Below are 16,520 nucleotides of genomic sequence, written 5' to 3'. Positions count from 1 at the left end.
TGAAAACAATGAAAATCTGGAGTAGTCTTCTCGGCATATGTATTTATTATCACTGGAAAAATGAGAATTATTCTGGTTTACACATTTTCTGCTATTCATTTACTCATGCTACTGAAGTTACCAAAATCTATTGTTTCTACCTCAGAAATGTCTCTCAAAGCACCTTCTCTTTCCCATTTTCAATCACACTTCCTTATGGTATTATACATGTCTCACTTCCCTTGTTATAAAACCCCCCTAGTTAGATTCTATATGGTTTCTCTCCATTTGGTTCATCCTTCACAATATCAAAATTGTCCTCTTAAAACATTTCAAAAGTTATTCGTTACTATGCTCAGGATACTCAGCACATCCTTGGTACTGAAATCTTCTACATAGTATTAACCTAGACATAATGAAATTCATATAGGAAAGAGGTGAAATAATATTGCTTAAGTACAGAAAATATAGAACATGACATTTCTAGAAAAGGAGAAATGACATCAGAAAGATCTGAATCTGAAATCTCAGCTATGATTTACTAGTTGTTTAGCAATGGACAAGTTAGTCAGGACTTAATTTCTTCATTTGCAAAATAAAGCTAGCTCCTCATAGGACTTAAGAGAATGGTGGGTGATATGCCTGGCACATACATAACAACATGAGGTTAGTTAGCACTCTTCTCTTTTGCTAAGAATAAAACAATCATTATTAAATGGATTGATAGTAAAACTTGTCATAGGGATTAGGCAGGAGCCAGTGCACTTATGTTCAAGCAGGGAAGAAATGGTCGACTAAAAGAAACTGATAATAGAGTCTAATTTAAAGAAAAACAAATATGGGGCAGGAGTTTTGGAGAACAGTTAGATTACTGTAGTGGAGAAAAGAAAACGTAAAGGAACTTTGCAGTAGCTTAGCACTCGCAGCCTAAGTTTGTTGATTCTCTATACCCATATGTAGGCGCCCTGGGCATGACAGTTAGAGGTGAAAAGCATATACAATATACACCAGACGCCCTCTTAACATGCAAATGATAGACAACTTTCAATGCAACCAACCTCAATTTAGAGAAATTATGCTTCCTGAGAGTAACTATTCTTAAGAACTTATTTCTACACATATGTGTAAATATATTGTCTCCCTACTGTATACATATGTATGTGTGCATATATATATATATATATATATATATATAATAGATAACTAGGCCCAGAGCTCAGCCACACTAGGCTGTGCTCGCCTGGTAGGTTTCAGGCCTGCCCAGGACAAACCCATCAACCTTCTCAGAAACCAGGAACCAGGAAACTCAGCTGGTGGCTGGGGTGAGTCCGCTCCCCATCCAGAGCCTGAGAGACTGTGTTAAGATCATCCATCCCAGAGCCCAAAGATCCACCCAGATCCCAGCTACACTAGACTAGCCTTGGGAGGTTTTGCAGACTAAGTAGATTTCCCCCACGGACCTTCTTCAATTATGGGAGTAGAGAGCAGGTGAAGAGAGTTCCAGGGCATTGGTCTTTGCACAGGGAGAGCTTTATCCCATCATCCACAGTGGGTAGGTGCCTTCCTAGTTACCTGGAATACTGAAGGTGATATGAGAGTGCCAGAGGGCCTTACTGGACCACATTCAGCAACCTCCATTCAGTGCTAGGAGCCTAGAGTATAAGAGACGATTTCCAGCACATCCAGGGGAAGTGTTAGAAAGACACTTGAAACACAGAAATATAGGAAAATGACAAAAGACCAAATGCAATCTCAAAACTCCAGCCCATCCCAAGAAAGCCTAGGAGCCATGAACATAGAAGAAAATGTATGCCATACACCTGAAATACCTGAAATAATAGCAATGAAATAAAGAAGCAATTCTGGGAGCTTTAAAGGAATTCAAACTAGAAATAATCTCCCAGGTAAAAGAAGAAATTATAAAAGTAATGAAAGAGATGCTGAACACATCTAAAGAAGACATAGTTAAAAAAATTAGAGGAACAAAACAAAAAGATAGAATCCCTGGAAGAACACTTTGAGAAACAAAACAGAATGCATGGAACAGATTCAAAGAGATATACAGGAAATCAAAAATTCCATGAAAGTTGTCAAAACCTACTCAACAAAAGTTAAGATAGAATTTCAGACCTTGAAGACAAGATTGCAGCTAGTGAACAGGAAATAATAATTCAACAGCTGCAAGATGATGCAAGGAAAAACAACATAAGATTGATAGGGATAAATGAAAAAGAAGGGAACAAAACATATGATATCAAAAGGTTATTCACAGAAGTCATAGCTGAAAATTTCCCAAACATGAGAATGGAAACTTACATTAGGATTAGTGAAACATGTATAACTCCAAATAGCCAAAACCAAAATAAAACTACATCCAGGCATATAATAATCACCATCCCAGTTTTCCAACATAAGAATAGAATGCTAAAAACTGTCAAGGAGAAAAGACAGATCACCTATAAAGGAAAGCCTATCAGAATCACAGCAGACTTCTCAGAACAAACAATGAAGTCAAGAAGAGCATGGAATGAAGTATTTCAGATCCTAAAAGAAAATGATTTTCAACCTAGAGTGATGTACCCTGAAAAACTGTCCTTCAAAATGGATGGAGAAATAAGATACTTCCATGACAAAGAACAGCTGAAGAATTTCATGAACACCAAGCCAACCCTGCAAAGAATACTAAAAGACAGTCTAGATACACATAGGGGAAAAAAACAACTAAGCAAGGTAGACAACTAAACAGATTGGAAAGATAATAATGCAACAGCAGAAAGATAATATGCCAACAATAAGCCAATATATAACAGTTATAACTATCAGTGTAAATGGTCTCAATTCACCAATTAAAAGAAACAGACTGGCAGAATCGATAAAGAAACAACATCCAACCATATGCTGTCTGCCAGAAACCCATCTAACCCAAAAGGAAACTCACAGAGTGAAAGTCAAAGGATGAAAAACAATGCTTCATGCAACAAGAACCCCCCAAAAAGTGGGGGCAGCTATTTTGGTTGCAGATAATGTGAACTTCAAACCAAGAATTATCCTAAGAGATAAAGAAGGTCACTACATACCGGCTAGGGGAAAACTTAAAGAGGAAGAGATAACAATCTTAAATATATATGCACCAAATTCCAGAGCACCCAGCTATATAAAGCAAGTATTAATAGAAATGAAAAATCAAATTAGCAATAACACAATTATGACAGTAGACCTTAACACACCATTGACACCAAGGGACAGATCAACCAGACAGAAAATCAGCAAAGAAATAACAGAACTGAATCACATCTGTGAACAAATGGACTTGGTAGAAATATACAGAGTGTTCCATCCAACAACATCAGAATATACATTCTTCTCAGCAGCATATGGGGCATTCTCTTATATAGGTCATATACTAGCTCACAGAACATATTTCAATCAATGCAAAAGAAGTGAAATTGTCCCATACATGTTATCAGATCATAGTGCCATAAAACTAGAAATTAATGATAAAAGAAACTGCAAAAACCCCACAAACACATGGAAATTGAATAATACACTCTTGAGCAATCAGTAGGTCACAGAGGAAATTAAAAAAGAAATTAAACAATATCTACAAGCAAACAAAAATACAAATACAACTTACCGGAATCTGTAGGGTGCAATGAAAGCAGTCCTCAGAGGAAAATTTATTGCACTGAGTTCCCACATCAGGAAAACAGAATGAATACAAATAAACAACCTGTTGCTACACCTCAAACATCTAGAAAAAGAAGAACAAGTTAAGCTCAAAGCCAAAAGAAGGGAGGAAATTATAAAAATCAGAGCAGAATTTAATACAATAGAGACTAAGAAAACAATCCAAAAAATCAAGGTATCAAAGAGTTGGTTCTTTGAAAAAATAAATAAAATTGATAAGACCCTAGCCAACTTTATTACAAAGAGGAAACAAACAGCTCAAATTCATGCAATAAGGAATGAAAAAGGTGAAATCACTACAGACTCTGTGGAAATACAGAAGATCATCAACATCTACTTCAAAAACTTCTACTCTCATAAGTTCGATAACAGAAGAAATGATCAGATTCCTAGAAACATATGAAGAACCAAAGCTGGGTCAAGAAAATGTAAAACTGCTGAATAACCCAATTTCTATTAATGAAATTGAAAATGTAATTAAGTCCCTACCTACAAAAAAGAGCCCTGGGCCAGACTGATTCACTGCAGAATTTTACAAGAAATACAAAGAAGACTTAATGCTGACACTCCTCAAACTCTTCAATGAAATCAAAAGGGAAGCAATTCTTCCTAAGTCATTCCTGGAAGCAAATATAACTCTAGTACCAAAACCTGAGAAAGAACTAACTAAAAAAGAGAACTACAGGCCAACCTCCCTAATGAACACAGATGCAAAAATCCTCAATAAAATATTGGCAAACAGGATGCAGCAAATCATCAAGAAGATTATACACCACAACCAAGTGGGATTCATCCCAGGCATGCAGGGATGGTTCATCACACATAAGTCAATAAATGTAACCCACCATATCAATAAAGCCAAAAGTAAGAATCACATGATCATCCCTATAGATGCAGAAAAAGCTTTTAATAAAGTCCAACATTCATTCATGATAAGAACCTTACAGGAAATTGGAATAGATGGTCTTTACCTTAATATGATAAAAGTCATTTATGACAAATCTACAGCCAGCATCATATTAAATGGCCAAAAACTGAAGATCTTTACCTTAAAATCAGGCATAAGACAAGGATGTCCCTTATCACCACTCCTATTCAATACAGTACTGCAGATACTAGCCAGAGAAATTAGACAAGAGAGAAATAAATGGGGAAAATATAGGAAAAGATGAAGTTAAATTATCATTATTTGCAGATGACATGATACTCTACATAGAAGGCCCTCAAAACTCCATTGAAAGACTCCTAGTTATAATAAACAAATTCAGCAATGTAGCTGGATACAAAATCAATACTCAAAAATCAATAGCATTTCTATACACTAACAACAAAATCACTGAGAAAGAAATAAAATAAGCCACACTAACGTCCAAAAAATGAAATACTTAGGAATTAATCTCACAAAAGTAGTAAAAGATCTATTCAGGGAAAATTATAATACCCTGAAAAAGAAATTGAAGAGGATCTCAGAAAATGGAAAGACATCTCTTCCTCATGGATATGAAGAATAAATATCATAAAAATGACCATTCTCCCAAAACTGTTATACAGATTCAATGCAATCCCAATAAAATACCATCAACATACCTCATAGATCTAGAGAAATCAATCTTAAAATTCATCTGGAACCAGAAGAGACCTAGAATAGTAAAAGCAGCTCTAAGCAGCAAAGGCAAGGCAGGCAGTATCACAATACCTTACTTGAAGTTATACTACAAAGCAATTGTAGTAAAATCAACATGGTACTGGAATCAAAACAGAGCCGAAGATCAATGGAATAGATTAGAAGATACAACCACAACTACAAACACACTAACCATCTTATCTTTGATAAAGAGGCCGAACATGTTCAGTGGAAGAACGACAGTCTTTTTTTTGTTTTTTGTCATTTTACAAATAGTTGTTTATGGTATAAAAATGGAACATGTAAAGTGGGAATTCAAACAGAGAGACTGCAAAAAGTTCTGTTCAACTGTCCAACAAAAACTTAGTAATGTGTTCTTTAATAAATGTTGCTGGAAAAACTGGCTCTCCACATGCCAAAAACTAAAACTAGACCCATGCTTATCACCATATACCATACTAAAATTTAAATGGATCAAAAATCTGAATATTAAAACAGAAACAATCTGCTGGAAGATAAATTAGGTAAAAATCTTGAAGACATAGGGGTAGGTAAAGAGTTCATGAACAGGAATCAAACTGCATGGGAAATACTTCACAGAATCAATAGTTGGGATCATGTCTTATTAAAAAGTTTCTGCATGTCAAAAGAAATCTCCAGCATAGTGAAAAGAAAACCCACAAACTGGGGAAAATCCTTGTGAACTGTCCCTCAGACAAAAGACTTCTGTCTAAAACACATAAAGAATAAAAAAAAAAAAAAACAGACCCCTGAAATTCAAAGACCCAATCCAAAAATGGGCATCTGAGATGAATACACAGTTCTCAGATGAAGAAATATAAATGGCAAATAAATACAGAAAACAAATTTTCATCATCTTTAGTCATTAGAGAAATGCAAATTAAAACCACACTGACATTCCATCTCACTGCTAAAAGAATGGTCAGGATCAAGAAAACTACCCACAACAAATGCTGGAGAGGCTGTGGGGGAAAGGGAACTCTCCTGCACTGTTGGTGGGAGTGTAGACTGGTGCAACCATTGTTGAGGTCAGTCTGGAGAGTTCTCAAAATGCTGGGATTGGAAGTCCCATTTGTTCCAGCTATTCCACTTCTAGGCATATTCCCAGAAGAACTGAAAACATGAGATCACCGTGATATATGTGCACCCATGTTTATAGCAGCACAATTTGTAATAACCAGATCTTGGAAACAACCTAAGTGTCCATCAACTGAGGAATGGATAAAAAAGATGTGGTATTTTTGTACAACGGTGTACTACTCAGCTATGAAGAATGATCACATTGAGATATTTATAAATAAATGGACAAAACTTCAGACTATACTCATTAGTGAAATAAATCAAACTCTCATGCAAGCATACCAAATAGTTTCCCTAGTGTAAGAAATGGTAAGAGTACATAAGGGTTTATAGTAATCATGATTCCCTATAACATTGCTCTGAAGCCTTATAATGTCTGTGTTCATTAGTTGGAATGGTTTTATCCTAGTTTGTTTGATTTTATCGTCTGTGATAGTATAAATAGCTATTTTAAAGAAAAGAAGACATTAGAATAGCCAGAGCTGATTTAGTATCATCTTACTCTGAAGTCCTACTATGCTTTTGTTTTTCTGTTGGCTTTGGTTCTATCCTGTTATATCTTATTAGATATTATTATGTGTGATAATATAAACAAATTTCCTATGGAAAATGAGGTACTATAGTAGCCATTGTTCATTCTCTGCTATTTGGTTCTGAAAGCCCTGTAATGCTTTCATTCTCTTGAATGGTTTTGTTTGTTATGCTTGATACTATCGTATATGAAGCTATGCTCAACTATTTCAAAGAGAGAGACACTATGGTAATTACTGTTAATTATGGGTTGTCTTCTGGTAAAATGCTGTGTTACTTGCATTGTTCTGATCTGATCTGCTTTGTTATGTCCTCTTTTGTCTTAATCTCTTTAAAATAAAAAAATTTTAAAAACCAAGATAGATAACTATACAACTAATCTCTATTAGTTCATTGGAAATAACAGTTTGTGTTTTCATTGTCTGATCATTTTTTTCATGCCTAAATCTTATAATCTGAACAATTACTTTTAAGAATACAATATGCAATGTGTTAGCTAATATTAGTTTCCTTTTCTTGAAATTCTGTATCGCTTGTATCTTTTTTGATGTTTTAAAAATTATATATATATGTATATATATATATACATATATATATATTATAATAAAATGCAATCATGCAATTTCCTTACTTCTACAAGACTCCTTGTTGTTTTAAAACTTCTGGTTTTAGTCCAGGACGTGGCCCTAGAGATCACACTAAACCAAATCAATAGTTAATTCTGATCCATAACTACTACTAAGAATTATTGTGTTAAACTTTCAAAATGAATGAATACAGAATAAAACTGACATGGCTGTGATAATATGCCCTAAAATTCCTACTAGGAGAAACAAGATAAATGTGACTATTTTTTTCTTAGTGCATGCCATACAATTAGAAAAATGTCAAATTAAATAAATCCACCATGGCTAACAGATATGATTACTGTTCCTCTGTCAAAATTTTCATACCAAAAAAGAAAACCCACTGATACAGAAAGATCAGCCAGAACTGTGGAATTCAGGGCTGACAGTTGATCCAAATAAAGGCCACTCTCGTGTGACAGCCACGTGCCCACTCCCTCCACCAGCCCACCAGCAGTTCTCCCGCACCTGCACTTTTCTTGCACAGCGGGCAACTGAGCACTAGGAAGAACTGCTAACTGCAAAATCTTATCTTCATGCTCCTTCCATTCTGTCATTTAAGAAATAGACTATATATGTAAGGGCAAAAAATACGTAATAAGGGCCCATTTACTCATTATTCAGCTTCAATATTAGTGACATTTCCAATCTTACTTTGTCAACTTTTCCATACTGTTTTCTTCACATATGCTGTATTGTTTCATAACAAACATAAGACATTGCTTCATTATTCTGTAAATATAATACTATGAACCTATGAAACATAAGAATTTTAATAAGAATAGATCCATAATAGATGCCTCACATTTTTGTTTTCTATTGCTTCTATACTAAAAACTTAGTGGCTTACAACAATAAAAATTATTCTTTTATAATTCTGGACGTCACAAGTGAGTTCAAAGGAGCTAAAATCAAGAGGTCATCTAAGTTGGTTTGTGTTTCAGGTTTTAAGGGAGAACTCTTAATTCACTCTTACTTCCTGCTAATAATATTCCATGGCTGTTGATTGTGTCATTCTAACCTCAACTTCAGTGATCACATCACCATTTCTTGATCAACCTTTCTTCCTCCCTTTTGTAGGGGCTTTCCGGATCATATTTAGGACTTGAGGGACAGTCGAGTTTAATCCTCTATCTGCATATGATCATATCTGCACATTTTCTTTTTCTCATTTAAGGTAACACATTTATAGGTACCAGAGATTAGACAACTTCGCTCACATAGAAACATCTTTGGCGAGATCATTATTGAGGCTACCTTAAACTTGAAATTTAACAATAGTTATGTAGTAGTATTACCAAATATCTCGTCAGGTTTTAAATCTCCTGAGCACCCCACACTTTCTTTGGTTTTATTTTGTTTTCAGATGTTTTGTTTGAAACAATACGTGGTTAACATCTATGCACTATGCTTCTTTTAATCAATAGAATCTTTTCCCCTGCAACTTTATTTATTGAAGAAACTGGATCGCTTGAGCTGGTAAATATTCCACTTTCAAGATTTTTCCTATGGAATTATCTAACACATTCTCTTATTCTCCCTCCCTTTCTTCAATAAACTGATACATTAAAATTTTAGACTGCATTGTTTATAGAAACATCTATTGATGTCCCACATGCAATTCAACCACTCTTCTTTACATTTTTCTCTTTAATAAGGATCTTTCTTTCTTGAAAAGTTCTTTTAAGTCCCAGTAGACAGTATACCTTATCATGAGTTAGTATGAAGTTTTATATATAGTATTTAAGCAAAAATTCTGACCTTTGCTTTGTTCTGTCTAGACTCTGTAGGCAAGAGGAGTCAGTCATATGTTAGCAGTGATACAGAGATATTTGATCAAAATTTATAGCAATAACTAGTCAAGAAGGATTCATCCATTTATGATACATACTTAGCCTAAAGTTAGGAATGACCTGTGATCTCAAGATACCTTGTGTGTTGCATCTCAAGAGAATCAATGAGTGAGACAATTAATGACTTATTCATGCCACAGTAGAATAGTCAGAAGCTAAGGACATGGTCTTTTGGAACAGAAAAGCTATTCAGAAATCAAGCTACCAGGAAAAGCACTCTTTGGCCAGAGTTAACCTCTCTGTCTCTCTGCCCAACTTGCCATTATCAGATTGCTGTTTTCTAGGATGGGATAATAGAGATGACAACTAGAAGAGAGAAAATAAAAGTACTCATGATGCTTCTGGGAAAATTTGAAAAGATCAGAACTATAACTTCTTCTACCCTGATAATGAGAGAAAATAAAGAATAGTATAAATTGAGGAGCAGAATTCCATAAGTCTGTCACATGGTAAAATATGTCTTGGATTTGGCTTCAAACCCTTATCCCTAGTTGTAAGATGTATAACAAATGTTTAAGTATTCTGGATTGCTGACCATCCCTAAAATGCAACTATGAACCAAATTCTACAGCACCCTCTGTAGATTTATTCTAGTACATAGTCTTTCTATTGCTAAACACGTAAGATATATATTCATCCATGGATCTCACACACTTTATAGAATTTTAGTGATTAACAGGTTAACAATATGATTTTGCATAGTAATTCAACAAGATAACAGATTGTAGTAGATATGTATGCTTCTACAACCGACTTTGTCCTAAAAACATCTGAAAAACACGCTACACAGACCTTCGGCCATGTGTACTGATTTTCTAACCTAAATCCACTTCCTTTTTCTCCCTCTCTTTACTCCAAAGACTGTGAGAATGACTAGAGTATCATTGGTATAAACAAAGATGGCAAAGACATGGTCAATACATCCATAGTACAAGCACAAGCTGTTGGTACTTGAGAAAATACAGTGCAGTTAAACAATGAGAACACATTTATGTTCTCATATTTGATTATGTCAACTTGTTGAAGGGAATAAAGAATGGAATTAATAACTGCCTACATAACACAATATCTTAAATATTAAGCACAAGTATGTTTATGTTCTTATCAGTTAACTCAATAAAATGGGTTGAGATCAGGTGGGTAAAGTGAAGGGTTGGTTGGCCTTAATGGTATTCAGTGTTCAACTTGGGCAATGCAGGTAGCATATAATAAGAATGCAGGAATTTGAAAGAAAAGTTTTATGCTGATGGCAGCTCACAATGGGTAGATATATCATTAAATTGGAGAATCAGTAAGGAAGTAAAACCCAGTGTATTTATTTCAAAAATAATCGTTTGGAGCTGACATAAATAGCTTTTCTGCTGCTAGTGGTACAGTACATGTATTGTGCTCTGTATGAAATAAAGATCAGATATTATTAAAAACATGTGAATCCTTCACAATGTGGTTAGAGTAACATATGGTTTCAATAACCAAGTAGTATTTGCTTAACGTACAGTGACTTTATTATTAAATGTGGTATGATTATTTAATTTAAATGTCAAATATTGAAACCAGCCTGGTTAAATATTAACAGCTAATACCTACTTAATGTTAAAAATTCAGCAATGTCTTTTAATGTGGAATTACTACTTAACTACTTAAATCCTGGAGGGTTTTTTCCAATCTACCTTTTTGTCCTCCAATCTCTATGTGTTTAAATCCTAGAATCACAAAGCCTTCTCACTGTGACACCTTACAAAGCTATGACTCTATTACTTTTTCTTTATTTATGAATAAAAGGAGGTCAAAGATGTAGCTAATTTAGCCATAGTATCACTGACAGTTTTCTACTTCCCAATTCATCTCTTTTCATGATGCCATATTACTTTTCTCATGAATGCGTTACACAAGGATCACTGGAATAATGATTTCTGAGCTAAGAGGGGAGAGACAATACTTTACTTACATGTTGATCTTCAAAATGGGCACAGAGTCAACAAAATTTTTATCTACAGCCTAGAGAAGGAGTCCTCAGAAGGGTTTGTTCCCCCAAAGAATTCAACTGCTATTTTCTAGCTCACTGCCATGGCCATGAATTCTATTTTACAGCTCAGCTTCTGAAAAATAATTCCTCCTCCAGATATTCATAATGTCCATAGAACAAATGAAAAGAACTGAACCCAAATGTCTAGGAAGTAATAACTATCAAGTCTTGAAAACCCAAAGTGGCGAGGAAAATCATGTCAGGGGGATAGAGAGAACATGGCGGACAGACAACAGCAACTACTGAACGCTCTCTAAAGGCTCGGCTCAGAGGCCAGGAATGATGCGGACTAAGGAGATACGAACCAGTAGAGATATGCTCTGCTGACTCAGGAACGAACTGGGCTGAGAGAATCCAACTTGGAATACAGTCCTGGCGCTAAAATAGGAACAGAAAAATCTCGGTGTGGAGGCTCGACTCCGCGCCATTGGAAACCGCGGTTTGGATTTCCCGCCGCCCGGAGCCCGGCGCCTCCACAGCGGCTCGGCAAGGAGAGACGCGACTGCCGAGCTCTGGGAACGGGAGTCTGGGAACGGAGTCGGAAACGCGACGGACAGGGAGGAAGGCTGACTGGGGGCGAGGTGAGCGAGGAACTGACTCCCTACCGCAGTTTGACTCCAGCGGAGGTTTTTCTGGGCGCAGGCAGTCCTGTAAGAGCAGGGTGCGGTGGCAACTGCAGCCGCACGATTCCCTCTCGGACGGGATTGGTGAAAGGTGCCTGGCCTGAGTGACGCTGCTGGCGGACTCCCTAGGCTGGCCTAACCCAGATCCCAGAGCCTGATGGTGGCCCGGAGGAGCGACCGACTCCCGCGTAGGCTGCCTCCTCCGCAACTCCCTGGGGCGCAGCGGTGAGCGGGAACAACTAACCAGCGCAATTTGATCAAGCTGTGGCTGACAGGCAGGGAAGCCGGGCCTCCTGTGTAAGATTACATTTTATAAGGAACAGAAAATATGGGGAAGGGAAGCAACAAAAAAGGCTCCTCGACCCCCAATCCTGAGAATCAGGCAATAGTGGACACTGCACCAATATACATTAAGCGCCATTTAGAGAGCCTCATAGACCAATTCAGGAATGAAGTTATCAATGACCTGAAGCTAGAAGTATGCAGAATAGTTAGAGAAATGCTAAGCACCACCCAGGAAAAAGCAGATGGTGGAATGGAAGAACAGAAAAAGAGGGGAGAATTGCTTGATGGAGAAAACAGAGAAAGCATTGAGTATGTGAAGCAGGTGCAAAGGGACTATCAAGAAATCAAGAAGTCTACCCAAGACTGGCATAACAGCTTGAAAGAAACTAAGGACAGACTATCTGAATTGGAGGGCAGACTTGAAACATGGGAGAATGAAATGAAAAACTTCTTAAAAATAACAAAGAAACACACAGCAATAATACAAAGACAAGAAGATGATAAGAGGAGCCATAACTTAAGGATTAAGAACATAAAAGAAGAAGTAGGGACACAAACAAGTGAACTACAAAAGCTACTCACAGAAATAATCCAGGAGAATTTTCCTAATTTAGCAAAAGGTAAAGATACTCAAATGTATGAGGCATACAGGACCCCAGCTACCTACAACCCTAACAGAGAAACACCCAGGCATATAATAATAAAAATTCCAGAAATTCAATACAAGAACAGAATATTAAAAGCTGTAAGAGACAAGAAACAGATCACTTACAAGGGAAGACCCATCAGAATTACAGCAGATTTCTCTTCACAAACCATCAAATCACGAAGAGCATGGGGAGAAATAATTCAAGCTTTGAAAGATAATAATCTACAGCCAAGATTGAGATATCCTGCACAACTGTCCCTGGAAATTGATGGAAAAACGAGGTGCTTCCAAGATAAAGAGGAACTGGGGGAATTTGCAACCACCAATTCAACCCTACAGAAAGTATTGCAGGATATTCTAAAAAAAGAAAAATACAAAGAACCCAGAAATAGTGGCGGGGAGGCCACAACGAATGGAGCAGAGAACAAAATGAAGAAGACAAACTGACAGCTACTGACAGAAAAAGAGCTCAACAGAAATGAGACAGAGAAGATTGGATGATAGGAACAGCTTTTTTTGGAGAAAATGACATCTTAATAGGTAATGCTGATTTAGTACCATCTTGTTTTGAAGTCTCATCTAGCTTTTGTTCTTCTGTCTCCAATGGTCTAAACAGGTTGTATCTTATTGGATTTTGCTATGTACGATAGTATAAGAAAAAGCCTTTTAAAGACAAGGAGATTATACAGAGACCATTGTTCATTTTCTGTTAGTCGATTCTAAATACTCTATAATGCTATCATTCTCTTAAATGGATTTACATTGTTTTGATATACTTAATGCTACAGTATATGAAGTTGTACTCAAGGGCTTCAGGGAGGGAGTCAATATGGTAACTATTTTTGGGTCAGGATTAGCTGGTGGTGAAACACTATTCTGCTTAAATGGTTATGTTTTGATCTGCCCTGTTTCGCTGTTATGCCCTCTTTTTTCTCAATCTCCACTCCATTATTTACTTTTTTATTTTTATCCATTTAATTAAAGGGAAAAATATAGCAGGATATAATATAGTAACCCACTTTGACTTTCTATTATCTCGATTTGAAGCCCTGTATTACTCTCACCATCTTGTTTTTGACTGAGGTTCCTATATTCTGTTTTGCTGGATAGTATCAGGTTCGAAAGTTTAGGCATCAGCTGAGAAGATAATGAGATTCATTATAACGCCCATTCTCGTTGACTTTTATCTACTTTTGAAGACCTACAATATCTCCAATGTTTTGGTTTTGTCGGTTTTATTCTTTACGGTTTTGTTCAATTGTATCACAACTAATGATATAGGCAATTCTATTAGAAATAGCGGGAGGCATTATGGTAACCATTGTTGATCACCTTGTATTATGTTTTTATATTATCTATTATGTCCACCCTTTTGACTTGACCGATTCTGTTCTGTTATGTCACATTTGGTTTTACTCTCTTCCAAAAAAGCAACAAGAACCGTGGGAGCAATGAAACCCAAAATGTGTAATAGTCACTGTACAAAAGAGAGGAAAAGAAAGTTCTCTAAACTATATAACTGCATGTATATTTAAAGGTATAAGATAGAAAATGATATCACAGAGTTTTATTGGATCATTGAACAGAACTGTTTGCAGTATCATTGTTGGAATGTCCACTCTACAAGCTTTAATTTTGTGACTTGAACAATTATTTCTAAGATGGCAATATGTAATCCATTAACTAGTGATTTCCTACTGCGCATTTTTTTATTCTGTAAATCTGTATAACTTGTACCCCTTCACTGTTTTTTTTTCTTTCTTTTCTTTTCTCCTTAAATAAAAATTAAAAAAAAAAAAAGAAAAGAAAATCATGTCAGGGGAGTGATAGATTTCCAAACTAATAGGAAGTAAACATTAAACAAAGAATCTGTCTCAGTTTGACTGTGCTTTCTAAGCAGATTGGGACAAGAAGAAGGGGCCTATAGACCCAACATTCACAAACATGGGGAAGCTGATTTCCAAGGACAATCAGAAATACTTGTTTTAACTACCAGAGTTGACAAGGTATAGAATGGTAGAACCATGCAAAGTCTTGAGACCCTGGAGTTTGAGAATATCTGAATGGCCCTGGTCATCCTGTCAGTGAAATGAGCTATAATGTTTTGACTCTGTAACTTAAAATTCCAATGAATTAAGAATCTCAATTCATTTTTCATGAAGTAACAATTCACTGAAGATCCCTTAGGTGTAGTTTTTCTTTGAAAAGAGAAGAAAATTAGAGGGGATATGAGAGAGAAAGAGAGAGAGATAGAGACACACAGAGAGAGACAGAAAAAGAGAGAAAAGAGAAAGAGTGGCAGAGACAGAGAGACTGAGACAGACACAGAAGAGACAGAGAGAGAACCTAGAAGAAGCAAGTGAAGAATATGCCTGAGTTATCATAATGAGTAGACATGTCACAGTTCTCCATTGATATGAGAGAAGGAAGAGATGGGACAATGTGTGTTGGACCAGCATGTGTGTTTGCAGGAAGGAACTGTCAGCTATGGTGTTTTTGCACCAAATTGCTCATGGCATTTCCGCATCTCCATATATTATCAGAGTTGGTTCCTCAACTTTCCTCTGATTTGTACACTTTCATGCTTGTGCATTGCTGCATTTTTCCCTAGATAATTTCAGTCATGAAAATTATGCCTTCATCCCTGATTTTCACCAAGCATTTCAAAGTACCTGCCATGAATTGGATAAGGTTTGTATTCTCTGCACATATTGAAGTAGGCCTTACACCAGGGGCTTCCTCCAGTGGGAGGAATAATAATAACAGCCTCATACCTCCAGTGTTTGTAAACTCAAAATCCACCTGCAGAAAGTTCTCATGTAGACCAGGGACAAACTGTCAGAAGTTTTGCATAAGTGGTGATCAAGTGTCTCAATATGAATCTATCCAGTCTAGCACTGACAATTTCCCTCTGAATCAAAACTTGGAATGTACAAAGTAAGGCCACTATGATCGATGTGATAATGTCAGCTTGTGAAGAAAAGTTGAGGAAATTAAAGTAAAAGTTACTCTTACTGAGCGCTTTGTTTGTCCCAGATGGTGTGCCATGGGGTTGGTGCACATTCTCACATTTGTTCCTGCAAAGACTCCGACTATGAGAGTGGTTGGGTGGCTTAGGTCACACCTCATGATTCCATCACCTGTAAATGCTGAATCAGGCTTTAAACTCAATTTTCTGGCTCCACTGGCAAACACATGCCCACTACATGAGCTAGAGAAATAATGGACATGTTCAAATACTTATAAAATTAGGGTTAAACTTCATCTGACCCCTGGGGACCTTTACAGCATGTGTCATAAGCTCTGAGTAAACAACTTTTGTCTTCCCACAAAAAGTTCTCTAACAGAGAAGCGTGAACACAGAATGGATGATAGAGTGAGGCCACCATTCAGATGCCAGGAATGTTAGTGAAAGTGAACTACTTTTTCAAACTAAGCTGCACTTCTGTGCTATTGGCAGTAGTCTAAGAACACCAGCAGGGATCAGACAGAAGGGCTTATTCTTTATTCCAGGAAACTTAGAAGACATTTTTTTA

Source organism: Cavia porcellus, unplaced genomic scaffold (assembly GCF_034190915.1).
Source record: "Cavia porcellus strain 051 isolate PalLab524CR breed Dunkin Hartley unplaced genomic scaffold, mCavPor4.1 scaffold_6, whole genome shotgun sequence".
Classification (NCBI taxonomy): Eukaryota; Metazoa; Chordata; class Mammalia; order Rodentia; family Caviidae; genus Cavia; species Cavia porcellus.
This window is presented reverse-complemented; position numbering follows the sequence as displayed.